The sequence below is a fragment of the Lathyrus oleraceus genome, chromosome 6 (assembly GCF_024323335.1).
Source record: "Lathyrus oleraceus cultivar Zhongwan6 chromosome 6, CAAS_Psat_ZW6_1.0, whole genome shotgun sequence".
Classification (NCBI taxonomy): Eukaryota; Viridiplantae; Streptophyta; class Magnoliopsida; order Fabales; family Fabaceae; genus Lathyrus; species Lathyrus oleraceus.
The window spans coordinates 287112441-287131483 of NC_066584.1; positions in this window are offsets into that span (position 1 = coordinate 287112441).

Below are 19043 nucleotides of genomic sequence, written 5' to 3' on the forward strand. Positions count from 1 at the left end.
CTATTTCACCAAGTAGGTCAAAGCAGCGTCATTTGCGAAGGTTACCAGACATGTGGTTGCCCGATTCATCAAGATAGAAATCATTTATCGTTATGGGATTCCCGAAAGAATCATTACTGATAATGGTTCTAATCTCAATAACAAAATGATGAAAGAGTTGTGCAAGAACTTCAACATTCAACATCATAACTCTTCCCCTTATCGTCCTAAGATGAACGGTGTTGTTGAGGCAGCAAATAAGAACATAAAGAAGATTGTGCAGAAGATGGTCGTTACGTACAGAGATGGGCATGAGATGCTACCCTTCGCCTTGCATGGGTACCGTACTTCAGTACGTACATCGACCGGGGCAACCCCTTACTCCCTTGTGTATGGTATGGAAGCAGTCCTACCTGTTGAAGTGGAGATCCCTTCTCTAAGAGTCCTGTTGGATGTCAAGTTAGACGAAGCTGAATGGATTCGGACAAGGTTCAATGAGTTGAGTCTTATCGAAGAGAAGCGGATGGCAGCCATTTGTTATGGACAGTTGTATCAAAGTCGGAGGAAGAGAGCCTTTGATCAGAAAGTGCGTCCTCGACGCTTCCAAGTCGGAGATTTGGTGTTGAAAAGGATCCTTCCTCCTCAGACAGATCACAGGGGCAAGTGGACTCCTAACTATGATGGAGCGTATATTGTTACCAAGGTTTTTGATGGTGGAGCCTTAATGCTTGCAACTATGGATGGTGAAAACTTCACTTCCCTTGTGAACTCAAACGCAGTTAAAAATACTTCGCATAAAATAGACCCGCTGGACAATAAAAAGAATAGTCCAGGCAAAAAATGGGCATCCCGGCGAACCAAGAAAATGAAAAGGTTCAGGCAAAAGTTAAGGATTAAAAAATGAAAAGATTGTACACCCGGTAAGTTGAAAATCTGAAAGGGCAACTTAGGCAAAAATGGGTATCCCGGTGGATTGAAAACCCGAAAGGGCGATCCAGGTAAAAGTTAGGGATTAAGCGAATGGCTGCGTTCTGAGTAGTTCTGAATATCATCTCGTGTCGATAACCAGAAACTTCCGAAGGATAGGAAATATTCCAATCACCTTTTTTGGAAAGCTGATCATCTGGAGGATCTTGAAGACGAGCGAATCATAGCAGAATTGGAACCCGATAGAAATCCATTTCACATTGCCATTAGATTAATTTCTGTTTTTATCTGTTGTGCAATTACCTCTTTCCAGGGATTGCTTCCTGATGTAAATGCCTATTCAGAGGTCACTCAATCAATAAAATCATGTTATTCAGTACATCTCTGTGTTCATTTTCATTTTACTGTTTTGTTTGCAAAAATGACATCCGAATTTTTGATAAACATTGCATCATGAAACATAAGAGCTTTACAGGTACGTGCTTAATAAACATTGAAAATTGTTGTAAATTTTAAGTGCTTTGGATCGTCTATTCATAACAGGTACACTCGGGGCATTTCCTTAAGGTCCCCATCAAATGATCGCGGATGTTTTTCCTCAACAGTTGGAATTTGGTATCTTATCCCTGCAGAGCTGGTCCGAGCGTTGGATTCTTCAATCGCCAGCAGACTCTCACTGTTGTACTTCCCCAAGCATTTGTTTCAGATTATACATTCACTAGTAGTTGACAGTGTCAGACTGTATATCCCTAGCGGAGTTGACAGTGCCAGACTGTATCTTCCCAGCAGAAGCGGCTACTCCTCAGAATTCGATGCCAGATCGATGATCTCGACGCTAGATCCATGGTCTCTTTTCTTGAAGCAGAATCTCGGTACTGTATCGGTGTTTGCTTCCCCTGCTGATTCGTCTATCTCGCAGATTATGGTTTCCAGAACCACTGTCGCTTTCCTCAGTAGCAAGTTTTCAGTGCCATTCTCTCCCTAGTCAGAGCCTCGGTATTTTGTTATTTGCCAGAACACCGTGTGGCGGGTCATTTCCCCACAGAGTTCTTTGTGCTGTGCATCTCCAACAACCTTGCCAGGATCCAGAAGATGGTGACCATTTCCCTAGCAAAATTCCTTGCCTCAGCTTGGCGTTCTCTCTAATCAAGCATTTCGCATCCTGCATGTAGAATAATATTGCATTGCATCCTCCCAAATTGCGTAGAATTTCCATTTTCATGGAGCATTACGCCATTGAAAAATTCAGACATACGCATGTAAAGCATAAGGCATTCTTGGTATCCCAAGTGATAAGCCAGAAGTTGTTTCTGGTATTCAGACCGAAGTGGCATTCAGGCCAGTTTTCCGATGTTCAGATCGAAGAAGTTTCCGACGTTCAGGTCGACGCAACTTGTGGTATTCAGGCCAGTTTTCCGGTATTCAGACCGAAGTGGCATTCAGGCCAGTTTTCCGATGTTCAGATCGAAGAAGTTTCCGACGTTCAGGTTGACGCAACTTGTGGCATTCAGGCCAAGTTTCCGGTATTCAGACCGAAGTGGCATTCAGGCCAGTTTTCCGATGTTCAGATCGAAGAAGTTTCCGACGTTCAGGTCGATGCAACTTGTGGAATTCAGGCCAGTTTTCCGGTATTCAGACTGAAGTGGCATTCATGCTAGTTTTCCGATGTTCAGATCAAAGCAGTTTCCGACGTTCAGGTCGACGCAACTTGTGGCATTCAGGCCAGTTTTCCGGTATTCACACCGAAGTGGCATTCAGGCCAGTTTCCTGGTGTTCAGACCGATGTTTGATAATCTAGTATCTTCCGATGCTCAGATCGGAGTCATTTCCAGTATTCAGATTGATGAGTGGCATTCAGGCCGTGGTTATTTCTGTGTTACCATTTATTTTGGTATTCAGGCTAACATTCTTTTTTCGGTGTTCAGACCGACTCTCACCGTACCAGACGGATTCTTTGTTGATACTCAGATCAAGATCACCTCTTTGCCGATCCTGACGGGCATTGTTACTTCATTTTTTCACTTCAGTGCAAATTTTCGGGCTTTTATCGTATTCAATCCCTTGATACCTCGAAAGTGCAAAATCCGTTGCTATCTTCATTTCGGGTTTCCAGTTGATTGAATAGGGGCAGCTATAATACCCCAAAATTTACCTTTCATTTTTCCTGGAAGCATGGGATTATGTTTCACACTTCATTAGCATCATACTAGGCCATACTCATTGCATATTGCATTAGTGACATGGAAATCAGGTTTTGATTGATCACTCCTTAACAGAAGGAGCCCACACAAAGCAAGATTGAGAATTGGACTTCATTCTATAAGTATACAAGTCTCAAGGGTCTCAGGGGGCTCCAAGTATCTTATTATGGTCCTTAGTTCATCAGTGAAGGATTCAAAGCTATCAGAGTGTTCATCTGGATTTAATCAGAAATTAGGGTTTCATGGCTACCTGAAACAGGCAATGTTTGGTTGGAAGTAGAGGAACTCATCCATGTCATGATTAGAGAGGCATCTTGGCCTAGGAAGATTCACAATTATCTCAGAAAGATCCATTGGCAATTAGTGTAATCAGTTCCTGATCATTTTGCCCTAAAACTAGGGTTTGGTATAAAATCAGTTTATTTCTGATTCTTTGGGTGAAACTCTTTTCCATGGCCCTCCATATGTCCACAAGGGTCTACATACAAAAAATCAGCTCTTTATTTGAGCTAGAAGTGCTTCAATTGATCAATGGAATCGAGAATCAGATAGTTTGGGAAAAGTCAACTTTGGGGCCAAATAATTCAACTCCTGACATTTTGAGAGTGGAATCTCAAAATCCATGCCTAGGGGATCCTACATGTGAAATTTGATCAAGGTTGTATCATGGATTCATCATTTAATCAGGAATTGGAAAAGTTGCTTAATTTGGAAATGGTTGACTTTCCATTTAGGGCAAGTTTTCATGATCGTTGCACTCACTTTAAGCCCATTTTGCATCAAGATAAAAGCTCCATTTGAAAATTTCTCCAACATGAAAGTTGTTCCTCTTGTTCCAAGCTTTCTAGAGATATAAAGTTTGCTCCATTTGGATTAGAATTGAGAAAGTTATGCTTAGTCAAAGTGAGAATACACTTCTTGGCCAATTTTCTTGCACTTCAAGGCATTATTTGAAAATACTTTCTTCACAACAATTGTACCTTGCCATGTCCTTTTTCACATACTTTTAGAATCATCTCATTTGGATCCATGGTTTGAGAGATACACTCATTTAAAGTGGGCACCATGACTTGATTTTCTAGGCAGATTTTGGGCCTAGCTGGCCCAATCAGATTTTCTAAGCATGCTGCACAAACCAGTCACATTTTTTACCTCTTTTTGCCATGCATTGGACATCCATTCACTTAAGTTTGGCCCAAAATAACAACATTTTACACCTCACTTCACACTTTTATTCTTATGGATAAATCACTTATTAAAAAGCCCATGAGAACACCTAATCCACCCTATTTAAGAAGCTGAAACCCTAACCCTAAAGGAGCATTGGAATTTCGTGGAAAGGAGGCAAAGCTTCATAATATATATCAGATTCCATTCCACTTCTATTTTCCATTAGGTAATCATCTCTTCCATGTCCATGTTTTGATATATCTACGCTTGCTTACCATGTGCATCACCATTAATCCTTCCATTTTCATATTTCTTTTTCTTATTTAAAATATTTTCTTCGTCCATAAAATTACCCAAAAATATTTTTCACTTTTCTTAACGTTTTATTTAATTTTATATAACTTTTATTTTCGTATTTTTTTAATATTAATATTTTATTTTAATTATTTATTCTAAATGGTCCATTTTAACACACTTTTTTTTATTGACTTTATTTTTAAGACTTAAAATTATTGTTAGCATTTTATTTTTGGTATGAAGGTTGACCACTGTCTCATGGTCAACCTGACCTTTTCTTGGAATTTTATTTCACATTTTCAATTTATTTTGGATTTATTTTTGACCTAGTTTGGTTGGTGGACTTTTAATTTAACTTCTGTTTTATTTTAATTAATTCACATGCCAATTTTAATTATTTTAAAAATATTTTTGGGGGATGATGATGTCCTGACCCCACCTTATTTAGTTTAATTTTTCATAATTTTCTTGATTAATTTGCTATTTATTTGTTATTTTTTAAGTTGACTTGAATTTTCAGTTGACTTCTTTATGATCGATGTTTGACTTAGGGATTGCTTATGGCAATTGAAGAGATCTTTTGATCCTCCCTCGTTCATCTTATATGCCATGTATTAGAGGCGTTTTACCTTTATTTTATTTGGTCCTTACCTCATTTCCTGATTAAATTATTCATTGGACCCTTCGTGTGTATATTTTCATACGTTTGATTCATCTGTTATCTTTTATACTTGTTTCTCTCATTCATGCTTTCTATTGCTTGATTATTTAACATGTTCATATTCCCATGCATTGTTTAAATGATCCATTATTTGATTCTTTGGTTTGATTATATATTGTTTATTTATCCGATCTGATTGAGAATTGTTGCCTACTTGTATGATGTATGAGGCATATATTCTTATTGTTTGTTTGCCATGAACAATCCCCATTCATAACAAATGTACCCCTCTCCCATAAAGTGTACAATATTTATTTCTTTATTTCTTTAGTCACCTGTTAATACAAGAATTAAAACGAACATCCGATAACCATTTCAAAATAAGATCAAAAGCTCGATCCAACGTCGAGTAATCATTTTCAAAACTTAACAGAACCAGCACGCATTCATCCATCCTCTTGTAAGTCGATTGCCTCAGGCATCGCCATCTACCTGTAAGTCGATTGCCTCCAGCATCGCCATTTACCCTTATCCGTAACTCCTCTCCGCGCTCCATCTGTCGACTCTTGTTCCGTTTAGGTAGCACCCATTAGGTAGAACCCTTTGTATGATAACATAGGTAGAATTCCCCTATTCTTTGCATGCTAACATTAGGTAGATGTTCCCCTTTGTAAATCCTAACACATAGGTCCACATTACATGACAACTCTAGAGCAGAGCTTCCCCATTTTTAGACCTTCCGTGCGTCTCCGATCTTGTGGCATGTCAGCCTGTTCTATTGCAAAGAGGTAACTGCCTAAGACTCGATTCAGCGAGCTGCGACACCTACTACTAGGACGTTGAACACACTGCCCACCCTCCTTTGACACAACTGGTGTCCTCTTTTGTAAGTCCATGTTCAGATGGCAATCCTTAACCCCTAGTTAGCTAAACTACTTTTTGTTCTGATTCTCATTCCAGATGAGATACGTAGGCATAAGACGCGACGTATTACCGAGCACACTTATCTTTAACCCATAGGTAGCCGAGCTACGAAGACTCTGATTCTCATACTCAGATGAGATACGTAGGCAGTGGATGCGACATCCTTGCGAGTCATTTCCTTTTAACCTTCCTTTTAGTAAATAGTACTTTAGATATACCTACACCCTTTAGACTAGAACAACACTTATGAAAAGGGCTTCCTAGGAGTACCTAGGATGTTTTGGGTGCTTAAAACCTTCCCATTGCATAACCAACCCCCTTACCCAGATCTCTGACATTTTTACTAGTTTTTGATTCGATAAAACTTTTAGGTTTTTGTTCGCTTTCTAACCATTCCTTTGGATAAATAGAAGTGCGGTGGCGACTCGACTTGTATGGTTTACCTTGGATTTAGTCAATATCTCTAATGGTAACGAATACCCCGCTACAGTCAGCTATAGGGAGTCTGATGTATGCCCAAGTGTGCATGCATTCGGATATTGCATTCATATTTAGGATGTTTGGAAGATATTTGAGGAATCCAGGAATGGATCATTGAAAAGCAGCCAAAAAGGTTATGAGGTATTTAAAGAGAACTGGATACTCTGACTCAGATTTTTCTAGATGCCAAGACAGTAAAAGATCCACTTCATGCTAATATCTACTTGTTGGCTGGTGGTGCAGTTTCTTGGCATAATGTTAAGAGAACTCTTACGGATTCATCCATCATGGAAGCAAAGGTTATAACATGTTATGAGGCATCCAACCATGGGATTTGGTTGGGGAATCTTATCATTAGGCTATGAATTGTGGAAGGAATTGAAAGGCCACTTAAGTTATACTGTGACGACAAATTAGCCATCTGTACTCTAAAAATAATATGAGCTCGACCAATTCAAAATATATTGACATCAAGTTTCTAGTTATTAAGGAAAGGGTACAAAGTGGATTGATTTGCATAGAACACCTTGGGACAAACTCCATGATAGCAAATCCTCTCACAAAAGGTCTTCCACCCAAGGTCTTTAATGAGCATACTGCTCGCATGGGTGTTTTACAGTTATAGGAATCTTTGGTTTAGTGGGAGTTAGTCAATTATGAATTTTATGTTTTGTGTTTGGTATTATGTATACATATTGTGATTTTTGATATTTTCCAATTAATAAAGTTTGATATTCAATAGTTTATATTTTGTATAATAAAGTTATCAAATGATCTCATTAAAGTAAAGTAGGACTATTTGAAAGTCGACATATACATACCAACTTCATGTGATTTTAATGATGGATATTTCATGATGGATCTATGTCATTTAGTTGTGTCACAATTGGTGATCATTGATGGGTTTAGTTATGAATGATAACGAAAATCACCTTGATTCTGTATATTGACATGAGTAATGGGCGAGATAATTTGGATATGCTTAAGGAATATAATGGTGAATTTTGAGCTCATAAAGTCTAACACATGTGTATGATTACATATGTGACCAATCGGAGATTGTTAGAATTTTTTTGTCACAATTGTACTATTACATGTGTTAGGGCCATTATGTAATTAGCCAGAGCTATAGTGGTCTAATTAATAATAAGTTTGTGGCCAAAAGCATAAATATCATGAAAGGTAAGATTAATGTATAAATATCATAAGTCAATATTGAATTTGATGAGGGGCCAAATTAGAATATTAAAAACTAAGAAATAACCCTAAGGTTATTTATAAGGGTTATGGTCCCGGTTTGTAGACAACGCAAAATGACTTATAATAAATTCTCTCTTCATCCCCATCAAAGGAAGAAAATCAAGGATCCGTAGAGGAACTCTACAAATCGGAAGAATAAATATCCACAAACCTTCAGTGATTCCCAATGGCAAACTCATGTATGCTTCTGCTTTTATTCTCTGGTTGAATTCTGATATGGGTTTAAGGGATACAAGTTTATAGGTTATCGACTCATAAAGATTAATTTAGAGTTGTGTTACTGATTTCTATATCAATAGAAATCATAAGGTTATGAACAATTCTAACACGTTGTGCTTGCTACTAGTGCATATGTGTCAAAATAATCAACAATCTAGGGAGAACCTTTCTCACGATGTTCTTAATTTCTGGGAATCTCGAATTTCTTATCCTCCAGGATAAGGTTATCAAAATTTCACATCTAGGATTCAATAATTACATTAGACTCTAAATTCAAATGTCAATATACTTTAATGTTAGGTGTATAGCCTACAAAAATATATTTGATCCCGTGACAACCCAACTTGTTCCTTTTAGGGTCCATGTTCTGATAATAAGCTACACAATCTCACACTCTAAAATAACTGATATTTTGTGCTCTGCCTTTCCATACCTCATATGGAGAAATATCATTTTTTTCTTCAAAAGAATTATATTCATTATATGACAAAAGGACTTTATCACACAACAAATTTCATGTCATCCTTCCATTGTCAATAAAATATTTAATAGTAAATCATTTTACTTTGAAGTTACATTTCTACTTGAATATATCTAAAATATATTCAATGCATTAAATATGTATAGCAATCGACAACCATGATCATAACTTTTATTTTATAAATAGGTGTAAAACATAAAAGTCATATACACCATATTAACTAAAACTCATTTATTTATATTCTCTTAAAATAAATATTTTATTGCATAACTAACATACGCATAATGAATTATATTTCTTAACTTCATGTTTAACAATATTACATGTTATATCCATATAAGAATGGCATTATAAAATAAACAATGAACTAAAATCATTAATATTTTCTATAACTTTTTTCATAAACATTTGTCAACTTTCAATAATAAAGAAAATATACAAATTACTCTTGATATCAAGTTGATCAAGAAATAACTTTTTCATATTAGCATGCACATATAATATGAGATAAGTAATTTTAAATTTTATAAGTTATTGCACAAACAACAATACAATTGAAACATGTCTTTCAAATTATTATTATTATTATACTATAAATAAAGTGTTATTTCCTTGCATTTTCTTCACCACTATTTCCTATCACTTTCTCTATCAAGTTGAGTTCATGGCATCCCCCCGACCGTCATCATGGCAGCGAACATCATCAAGGCGGCCGGATCCTGAACCAGTAATCTTAAAAAGGGATGGGCATGTTATTTTCTCGCCTATGAAACCCCCAATGGAGATGAAATTTTGGAACATCCGTTCGTTGGACCAACTAAAAAGGTTCTTGATGTCTTGGTTAGAGGGAGATTACCAACCTGGTGAAGTCATCATAAGGATTCAGAGGCTTAGAAGAAGGTTCTCATTTGAAACTGGAGAAACGGAATGTTGGTGGGTTGAAGTTGAAAGCGACATTGATTGCATCCAAATGATGCATGGATCAGATGACATAGTGTTAACTATTGTAATTTCCTAGATTTTAATGGTTGTTTGTGTTGTTGTTCTTGTATTTGTTATTGTTCTAGTACTTGTTCTTGTTTTAGTACTTGTTCTTGTTCCAGTATTTGTTTTTGTTTTAGTAATTGTTGTTGTAATGTTAGATGTTTGTGTTTGTTGTTCCAGTGTCATCTTCTATTTGGAATAAAAAGTAAACTTTATTGATAAATAGCATTGGTACACAGAGTTATGAATATGAAAACTATGTTGTGGAACTAAATCCACGATATGGACATTTGTTCTTATTATGCCCCAGTTGTCGACATATGCTACACTTCCTCTGCATTTTCTCTGCGACGTCCATTTCAGTCCTAATGTGACTGCTGTTTGGGCGACCACTTTTATTCCGCCGCATCGATTCGTTGTGCCAAACAATTTCCCCGTCATACTCTGGCCAATATGCCTCCAATGCTACCACCGGAAAGGGATTGTCGTATACTGTCATACGGTGAACTGGACTTTTTGTTTTTTAATCGCGATGTCGCGGTTAGCAAGAGTCGCCACCGACTTTTCTTTTATCCCATAAGGAAAGGTGGAAAAGAACAGGAAAGACCTTAATTTAGATTCTTAGGTTCGGGAGGTACTTTATACAAAGGGAAGGTATTAGCACCCTTTATATCCATGGTTATCCATGGGCTCTTAATTGCTCAATCATTTATGTTTTCTAGTTTGAAAAAGGTGGTTGAGAAATGTGTGAAGGATGTTTTGAAAAGGGAGAATTTAACTTTGTAATGATTCTTGCATGAATGTATACAAAGTGGTTATCTCGTTTAGTGTTTTGAAAGTAGTTTAGAGAAATATAACTCGGCAATGATCCTAGTACGGATGTATGCTAAGTGGTGATTTTCCAAAAGGATGTTTGAAAGGTGTGAGGTGTGAAAAGTATTTTTTAGGTTATGAATGAGCAATTAAGGTTATACCTGTCCGAGGTCTTTCCGGGCATTTCCTATCCTTATGAGGGTAAAACTGTCCTTACTATTGAGAAGTAAGTAGTTTATCCTTTGGATGTTAAAGGGTCATCGTAGGGTCATCGATTGGTCATTGAAGGCAACAGTTGTGAGGATACCTTAGCATTCGAAGGGACTATCATCATTTAACCGTAGGCTACACCGAAGGGTCATCGAGGGACAAAATCGTATTTCCGAAGGCAACATCCGAGGGACCATGATTTATTTTATGATGATTTAATCGAAGGGCCATTGCTAAGTGTATCCCCACATTCGCGGGACATGACCGTATTACGTAATCGTGGGGTAATAAAGAGAGGTCCGGTATGGTTTATTTAAAGTCCATATTTTAAGTTCATTAGGTAATTATGATGATTCCGCATTAAATCGATACATTAAAATCAATACATTAAGAATCAATACATTAAAATTGGTTAGGCAATCAATATGAATTTTCACGTTAAAGTGAAATAATTTAGAATCCATCTCCATGAAAGTCTTCCACACATAAAGTGGAGTACCTAGCCAGCCACTTCCTTGAGAATATGCGAGCTTTAACACAAATTAAACACACGGGTGAGAATACCAAGTTAAAGTGCAATTGAAAATTGCACTACAGAATGAACACAATAGTCACAAGGCCAAATAATACATGATTACAATAAGACAAACATAAAACGAAACATGAGAACAGCTACTGGTACGTTCGCCTCTGCTTCGCCTAGCGAAGGCTTAGCGAATATTCGCTCCAGGCTCGCTTAGCGATGTGCTAGCGAGCGGCCACAGATTTTGAATTTTGGCAATCGTACCGTCTCCGGAACCTTGAATTATGACATTAAATTACAGGCACAGCATGGATAGCATTCATGATGTTCAAGCATACTTAAATTTGCATGTGAAATCAGGTTACATATCAAAATTTAATCATGATGCATTATGTAGGTAACGGTTATCAATTGGAAGCATATAACAGCGATAATACGCAAACCTGTTTGCAATTGCTATGTTGAACTGATCACTCTAGGTATCGGATTGAGCTGGGCGGTGGTAGCTTCGAGGCGGGTGAGCGGCCTTCAGGGTTTCCGTCTTCCGAATTCTCTGGATCAGCAGGGTTTCTGTGTTTCTCCCTCTGGGTCTGTGTGTCATTTTCGTGGCTGAGGAGCTGGTATTTATAGTAGTAGTGGTGGTGACCTAATGGGCTTAAAATGAGGTCCAAAACTTCAGATTTTCGCAAGCTTCGCTAGGCGAAGGAATTGCTCGCCTAGCGAGCAAGCTAGTTCTGGGCTTTTTCCTGGATCTGATGCTTCGCTGGGCGAGTGTCATGATGAAATGTTCGCTAGGCGAAGGGACTGCTCGCCTAGCGAGCAAGCTATTTTGGGCCGCCTTTGGATTGGGCCTGTTGTGAGCTGGGCTTTTGTCCATTTGATATCAGTGCCTTGCAGAGCAAGTCAGAGGGTCTTGAGGAATACTTTGAAATATCGACGGGCAAATTTTGGGGTATGACAGCTGCCCCTGTTCAATATTCTTGAACCGAGAGAGTAGAATGGTATGTGCCGTTCGTGGTCTGGAGGTGAAAGATTATTGAACACTAGAATGCCCCAAAAATTTGCGCCTATCCATTAGTCTTGATGGGGATGGGCTTAGAGATGCCATCCAGGAAGTTTGATGACGAGCTTCCGATTGTGTCGTACATTAGACGATGTCTGAAGACATGGATGTCATACCGGGTCATACGCTAGACCGTATAATGAATCATCCATCATGCTGTTGCCTTCGCTGGGGAGTCAGCGTGTGCTACATACTGCTGGGGATGAGGGATCAAAAATGTACCTGCTGTCGCATCGCGTGAAAAACCGGCGGGAAAACAAGAACAACAGAGCCGCCACCGTGCGTTATTTATCCCAAAAGAGGGAAAGGAAACGCTCAGAGTAAACCTGGAAAAGAACATGGTCTCGCGACCAAAGAGAATGGGTTCGGGAGTCGGTTATGCGAAGGGAAGGTATTAGCACCCCTACGCATCCGTAGTACTCTACGGGATCCACGCACAATAGGAAGGAAAATGGTTGCTAAAACACTGCTCACACACACACACACTGGCTGAAAGATACAAAAGAGACTGACTGAAACTGACTCGGCAGGATACCGCATCCTGGGCCTACTTAGTCTATCAGGCATAGACATCAGAGTCGAAGTAGTTCGGACTGGGGAAACAACACATGCTCGCTAGGATATCGCATCCTATGCATACGTATCTCCTCGGACGAGAGAAGAATCAGAGCATTCGTAGCTCGGCTGACACGCACACAAACAACACAGGCAAAGGCAAACGTGGAGCCCGAATGCCAATCACTGGACTTACATCAGCATCCGAACCAAACACACGCACACTGGAACCCAAATGCCACTCGATGGACTTACATCAGCTTCCAAGCACACAACAGCACAACAAGTTAATAGGGAGTCGGGGACTCAGCCTATAACTGTCAAACACACACAAAAAAGAAAAAAGGGCGCCCGGAGAGATCAGCTCAATCTCCTGCCTACATACTTCATCTGGTATGAAGATCAGGGCGATGTAGTTCCCCTACGGAGGGAAAAAGGACTAGCCTAACCAGATAACAGAGGGAGACACAACACTAGGGGGACTACGACTCGAGCCTAGATGTTATCATGCAAATTCGTCCCTAAGTTAAGGTTTCTAGCTAACTGGCACAGGGAGCCAGCCTATCCTAGTCATGACTTGCACAGGAAGCAAGCCACACACACACTTAACTTGCACAGGAAGCAAGCCAAGCAAAACCTAACTTGCACAGGAAGCAAGTCTAAACTAATCCTAACTTGCACAGGAAGCAAGTCAAACAATCCTAACTTGCACAGGAAGCAAGTCAAACAATCCTACAAGCACAGATAGCACACACTATACACAAGCAAGTGGCTCAAACAAGGGTTAGGTTTTAGTCGAGGGGTCATATCAACCTCAACAAACAAACCTCTGGAACTGGGTGAATGTTGCTCTTAACCTTGCCATTGCGGGGCTAAGGTGAAGCAGATGAAAGGAGATGAGGGGTGTGCCTCATTGCTTCTATCCCTGGCCTGGGAGAGCATTTGACAAGAATGTGTGGGTTCAGAAAGTGGGAACCCTTCTACACATTTAAAACTGACTCAACTGTACAATTGTACAAGATCTTGGGTTTGTATCCGCAATGCATCAACACAGTGGTGTGAGCAAAGCAGATGACACACTGAATAGCAGGGGATAGGTTGCATATCCCTTGGGTTCTGCCAATTGCCTCTTCACTTAGGAGGACTTTGACTCTGTACAAGGACAAAAATAAACAGCCACAAACATTGCCTCTTAAGGAGGATTTCAGACAGTTGCCTGGCCAAGTAACAGGCCAGGTCTTCCAGACTACATGGAGAAAAAGAGATGTACCTCAATGCAAATTGCTTATACAAGCAAAGCAAAGCAAAAAGTTCACAAGGAACTAAGCAACTAAAAGTACCTGAAATCAGTCAAGCACAGTTAGTATACAAGTCAGAGTTAAATCAGAATGAAACAGACATCAACCAGTCAACACAAGCAAGTGAATGTGCAAGGCACAAAGCTTAAGGCAGGTGAGCCAAGCTACCTACAAAACAAAGAGGTTAGACAATGATTTTTAAGCAAGCTCAATCAAAAAGAATTGGTCTCATTGGTCATTTGTTGGTCAACCTGAAAACATAAACTCAAAGGTGAGTAACAGGACCACTAGGGCAAGCCTAGGGTCAAAAATGAATGAAGAGTCAAAACAACAAAGGGCAAGTGTCCAAAATCATGTTCAAACCATTAAGAAACACAACCAATTGGGTTCACATCCATATCAATCATCATCATCATTTCATGAACAATTTAGGTCAAGGTATAGCAAACAGAAGCCCATAGAAGTCAACAGCAAGACTTAACTCAAAAGCAATCTTAAACATTTCCAAAAATCACCAAATAAATCATGATCAATCACAACCCACAGCATGGTAAGCATGTCAAATTTCATCTCATTTGGACAAATGGAAGGCAGTCAATGAAAATAAGAAAGTCAAAGCCATTTTGAGCATGCTTAAGGAAGTCAACCAAACATGCATCAAATTAGAAAAATCATAAATCAGAGATGGTGTATGATAAATGAATGGGACTAAAACCATGGCAAAAATGAGGATGTCTAGTTATCTCATGTAAAATTTCACGTCCATCTAATAAAGTATGAGAATTTCACAAATGAAATGGGAACATGTGTCATACAAAGTCAACATATGACTAAACAGGGGAGAAAATCTCAAACAATTAGGAAATGCCACAAATAATTCCAAGAAAATTCACATGTAAACTAGACATACAAAAGTAGGTTCATGCAAAAAATCAGATCAATTGGAGGTCAAGAAGCATGGTAATGAAAATCATCAAGTTGGACATCAATGGTGTGACACAAATTGTCACACCCTAATTCAAAAAATCATATCTCACAAACCAGCAATGATAAATTCACAAACTCTACACCAAAATCACCATGAGTGTGTCTAGTTTAAGCACAAAAAATTTGGGAGCCATTGGATAAAGTATCATCATTTCACAAATGTTTTGGCAAAGTGTACAAAAATTGGTCACATGTCACAAACCCTAATGCCAATCAAAAACCATTGATCACAAAATTCTGGAAAAATTATGATAAAAAAGTAGAGATCATGATGAACACAACACAAAAAATCCCATTAAATTTGGATCAAAATTGGATGAATTATGGATTTTACAAGATTGGTGAATTAAAATGCAAAACAACATGGATTGATGGTCTAATTAGGGCACGCTGTGGCATTTTTGTAAATAACCTATCCACTTATTAAAACACCGCGTTTTGGTCCAGCAAATGAAATGTTTCTATTGGCCCTGGGATTGGAACAGTAATCATGCGCAAAAACAAACCAAGCACAAATTTTCTGGGCAAACTAGGGTTTTGGCACTGTAGCATTCATCATTTCAAAATTCCAACAAGAACTTTTGTCAACCAAACTCAAAAAACGGCATATCAACGTGTTCCTCTCGCAGTGTATATCAACATTACAGCATCCATTTTCAATAATTCATACCAAGCAAGAAGAAATAAACAAAGAAACATTCACATGTGAGACTTTAAGACAACATAACTTCCTTGATATGCAACCATTTTCAAAAAACAAAAACATCACGAAGCTCAGCATCAAGAGACCTATCTAAAACATGTGATAGTTTTAAGAATAGTGGAAGTCGGATTTTTACCAATTTGGAAGAAGCAGTCGTGTTTCTGATGTTGTTTAGTGTCCAATGGCTGAAACAGTTGAGCCTTAGGCCTTCAAATGATGAGTGTGAAGTTGGCTTGGCTTGCAATAGCTTGGAAGGGCTTCAAACTTGGACTGTCATGGATGAATGGCTGTTAATGCAGCAGTGGAAAAGGAGCTTACAGATGGAGGAAGGTGGTTGCAACAGGTCCATAATGTTGTTTAAATGATGTTTTAGGCAAGGCCAAGTTTTGTTCTTTGGAGGTTTGTTGACTGTTTTGGAAAATGGCCAAGAGTGAGGCTTGAGAGAAATGAGAGGACAACGGTCTCTTGCTGTGTTCTTGTGGCTGCCAGTGGTTCAGAATGATGCTTGGATAGTGAGAATAACAATGCCAGGGTTTTGTTCTTTGGAAGTTCTTGACTTGTCTTGGAGAATGCACCAAATGAAGTTTTTAGCATGAGTGGATTTTTTCTATGCAAATGTGTTTGAAGGATGCTAGTTAGGAGTTTCATTTGACAGAAAATGAGGGGATATGTCTGCTGTTTCTGTGGTACAAGGCATGGCCAAGCTCAAGTTCTTTTGAAGTTTTAGACAGCTTTTTGGAAAATGGCCAAGAATGATTTCCTAGAGAATGAAGTTCTGTTGGTTTTTGCTGCTAGTAGTGGTTTGTAACATGACAGAAAAATGATGAAAAACCTGCTGTTTTGTGGTACAGTCCATGGTTTATGGAAGTATGGGTGGATTTAGTGAAAACATGTACTTTCTTCCAAAATTCAAGCAAGCAAGGAATGGCTTTTTTCTGTTGGTTTTAGGCTGCTACTGAGGTTTCAAATGACAGCAAAATGAGCTTCTAAACTTCTGTTTAAGAGTACAAAGCATGGCATGGTGGATAGTATGGATAGATATGGTGAAAGTGTCCTTTTGTTCCAATGTTCAAGCAAGCTAAGCATGGCCACATGATGGGTGCAAGTACTGCATAATTTTGACTTTGTACATGCTGCAAATAACATTCCAAGCAAGTTCCAATTGGCCCCAAATGTTAAAAATGCATAATTCAAAAAGTCAACCATTGGTCAAACTTGAATTTCACATATGCTAGGTTCAAAAATGCCATTTTGATTAGCAATGTTTTGGCTCATGAAATTTATATTTTTGGAAAGAGGGGATCAAATGTGACTTGTAGGAAAAAACCCCACCAAAATTGGCCAAATGGTTTGAGAGATATGGCCTTTTGAAGTTCAAGAATTTCTGAAATCGATTCGATCATAACCTGCCAACCACACATGGGAATTGAGAGTTCTTGGACTTTTTGGAAATGGGAGAACAAGATCTTCAACTTTCATGTTGGGCAAAAATTCATTTGAAGCTTGTATCATGATGTAATTTTGAGGATCAAGACTTTCCATTTTTGGTAAGTTTCAGTTACAGGTCCAGTTTCCATTTTTGGAAATTTCTGATCTGGCTTCAAATTCTTCCATGATGGTGTTTGACATGACATATGAGGCCTATTTGGCCATGAATGAGCTCTCTCAAACCAATTTCCATCATCAAATCACTGATTAAATGGACAGTTGACCAACAGTTGACTTTTAGGGTTTTGGATGACTGAACCTCTTCTGATGAATTCCAAACCCTAATTCCTTGAGAATTTGACTTCAAATGATGTCCCAAGACATATGAACTCTTGATTAATGAGCATGGTGCCCAAATTCCACAAGAATGGCCACCATCCACTGCTTTGACTGACTGTTGACTGTCTAGGGTTTTTTTGCCTGACTGTGCATGAACTGATGACTTCTGAACATCCAATCCTTGACCAAAACACTTCAAATGGATTCCCAAGTCATGTGAACATGTTGGACCAACCCTAGGGCCTTGGCTCCTTGAGAAACACCCTTGCTTGCTTGACTGACTGATCTCCTGACCAGTTTGACCTAATTTCTTGATTGGCTTGCACTTGAGGCAAAAGAGGCAATGCAATGCTATGCAATGGACCATGATATGCTATGACCTAATATGAAAATGTATGTACAATGATAGGTGCAAATTTGAGGTGCTACACCTGTCCGAAGGTAGCATCTGAGTAACAGAATGCGCCGTTCGTTAGGCTGAATCTGCTTTAAAAGGGAGTAGTCGTGTACTAGACTACCATTCAGAAATGAACCTGTCCGAAGGTAGCATCTGAGTAACAGAATGAGCCGTCCGTTAGGCTGTACCTGCTTTAAAGGGAGTAGTCGCATACTAGACTACCATTCAGAAATGTACCTGTCCGAAGGTAGCATCTGAGGGGATGAAGGTCTAACTTGGTCGTACATTAAACCATATCTGAGCAGAATGAGTCGTCCGTTAGGCTGAATCTGCTGAAAAGGGAGTAGTCGTATACTAGACTACCATTCAGAAATGTACCTGTCCGAAGGTAGCATCTGAGGAGATGAAAGTTTAACTTGGTCGTACATTAAACCATATCTGAGCAGAATGAGCCGTCCGTTAGGCTGAATCTGCTGAAAAGGGAGTAGTCGTATACTAAACTACCATTCAGAAATGTACCTGTCCGAAGGTAGCATCTGAGTAAGGGAGTAGCCGTATACTAGACCACCATTCAGAAATGTACTTGTCCGAAGGTAGCATCTGAGTAAGGGAGTAGCCGTATACTAGACCACCATTCAGAAATGTACCTGTCCGAAGGTAGCATCTGAGTAAGGGAGTAGCCGTATACTAGACCACCATTCAGAAATGTACCTATCCGAAGGTAGCATCTGAGTAAGGGAGTAGCCGTATACTAGACCACCATTCAGAAATGTACCTGTCCGAAGGTAGCATCTGAGTAAGGGAGTAGCCGTATACTAGACCACCATTCAGAAATGTACCTGTCCGAAGGTAGCATCTGAGTAAGGGAGTAGCCGTATACTAGACTACCATTCAGAAATGTACCTGTCCGAAGGTAGCATCTGAGGAGATAAAGGTCTAACTTGGTCGTACATTAAACCTTACTTGAGTTGTTGAAGATCAGAGTGGATCGTACGTTAGATCGTATCTGAGTTGGAGGTCCAAATGGGTCATACGTTAGACCGTATTGGAGTTGCAGAATGAGCCGTACGTTAGGCTGTATCTGAAGAAGAAAGTAGTCGTACGCTAGACTACACCCCGGAATATACCGTACGCTAGGCAGCAT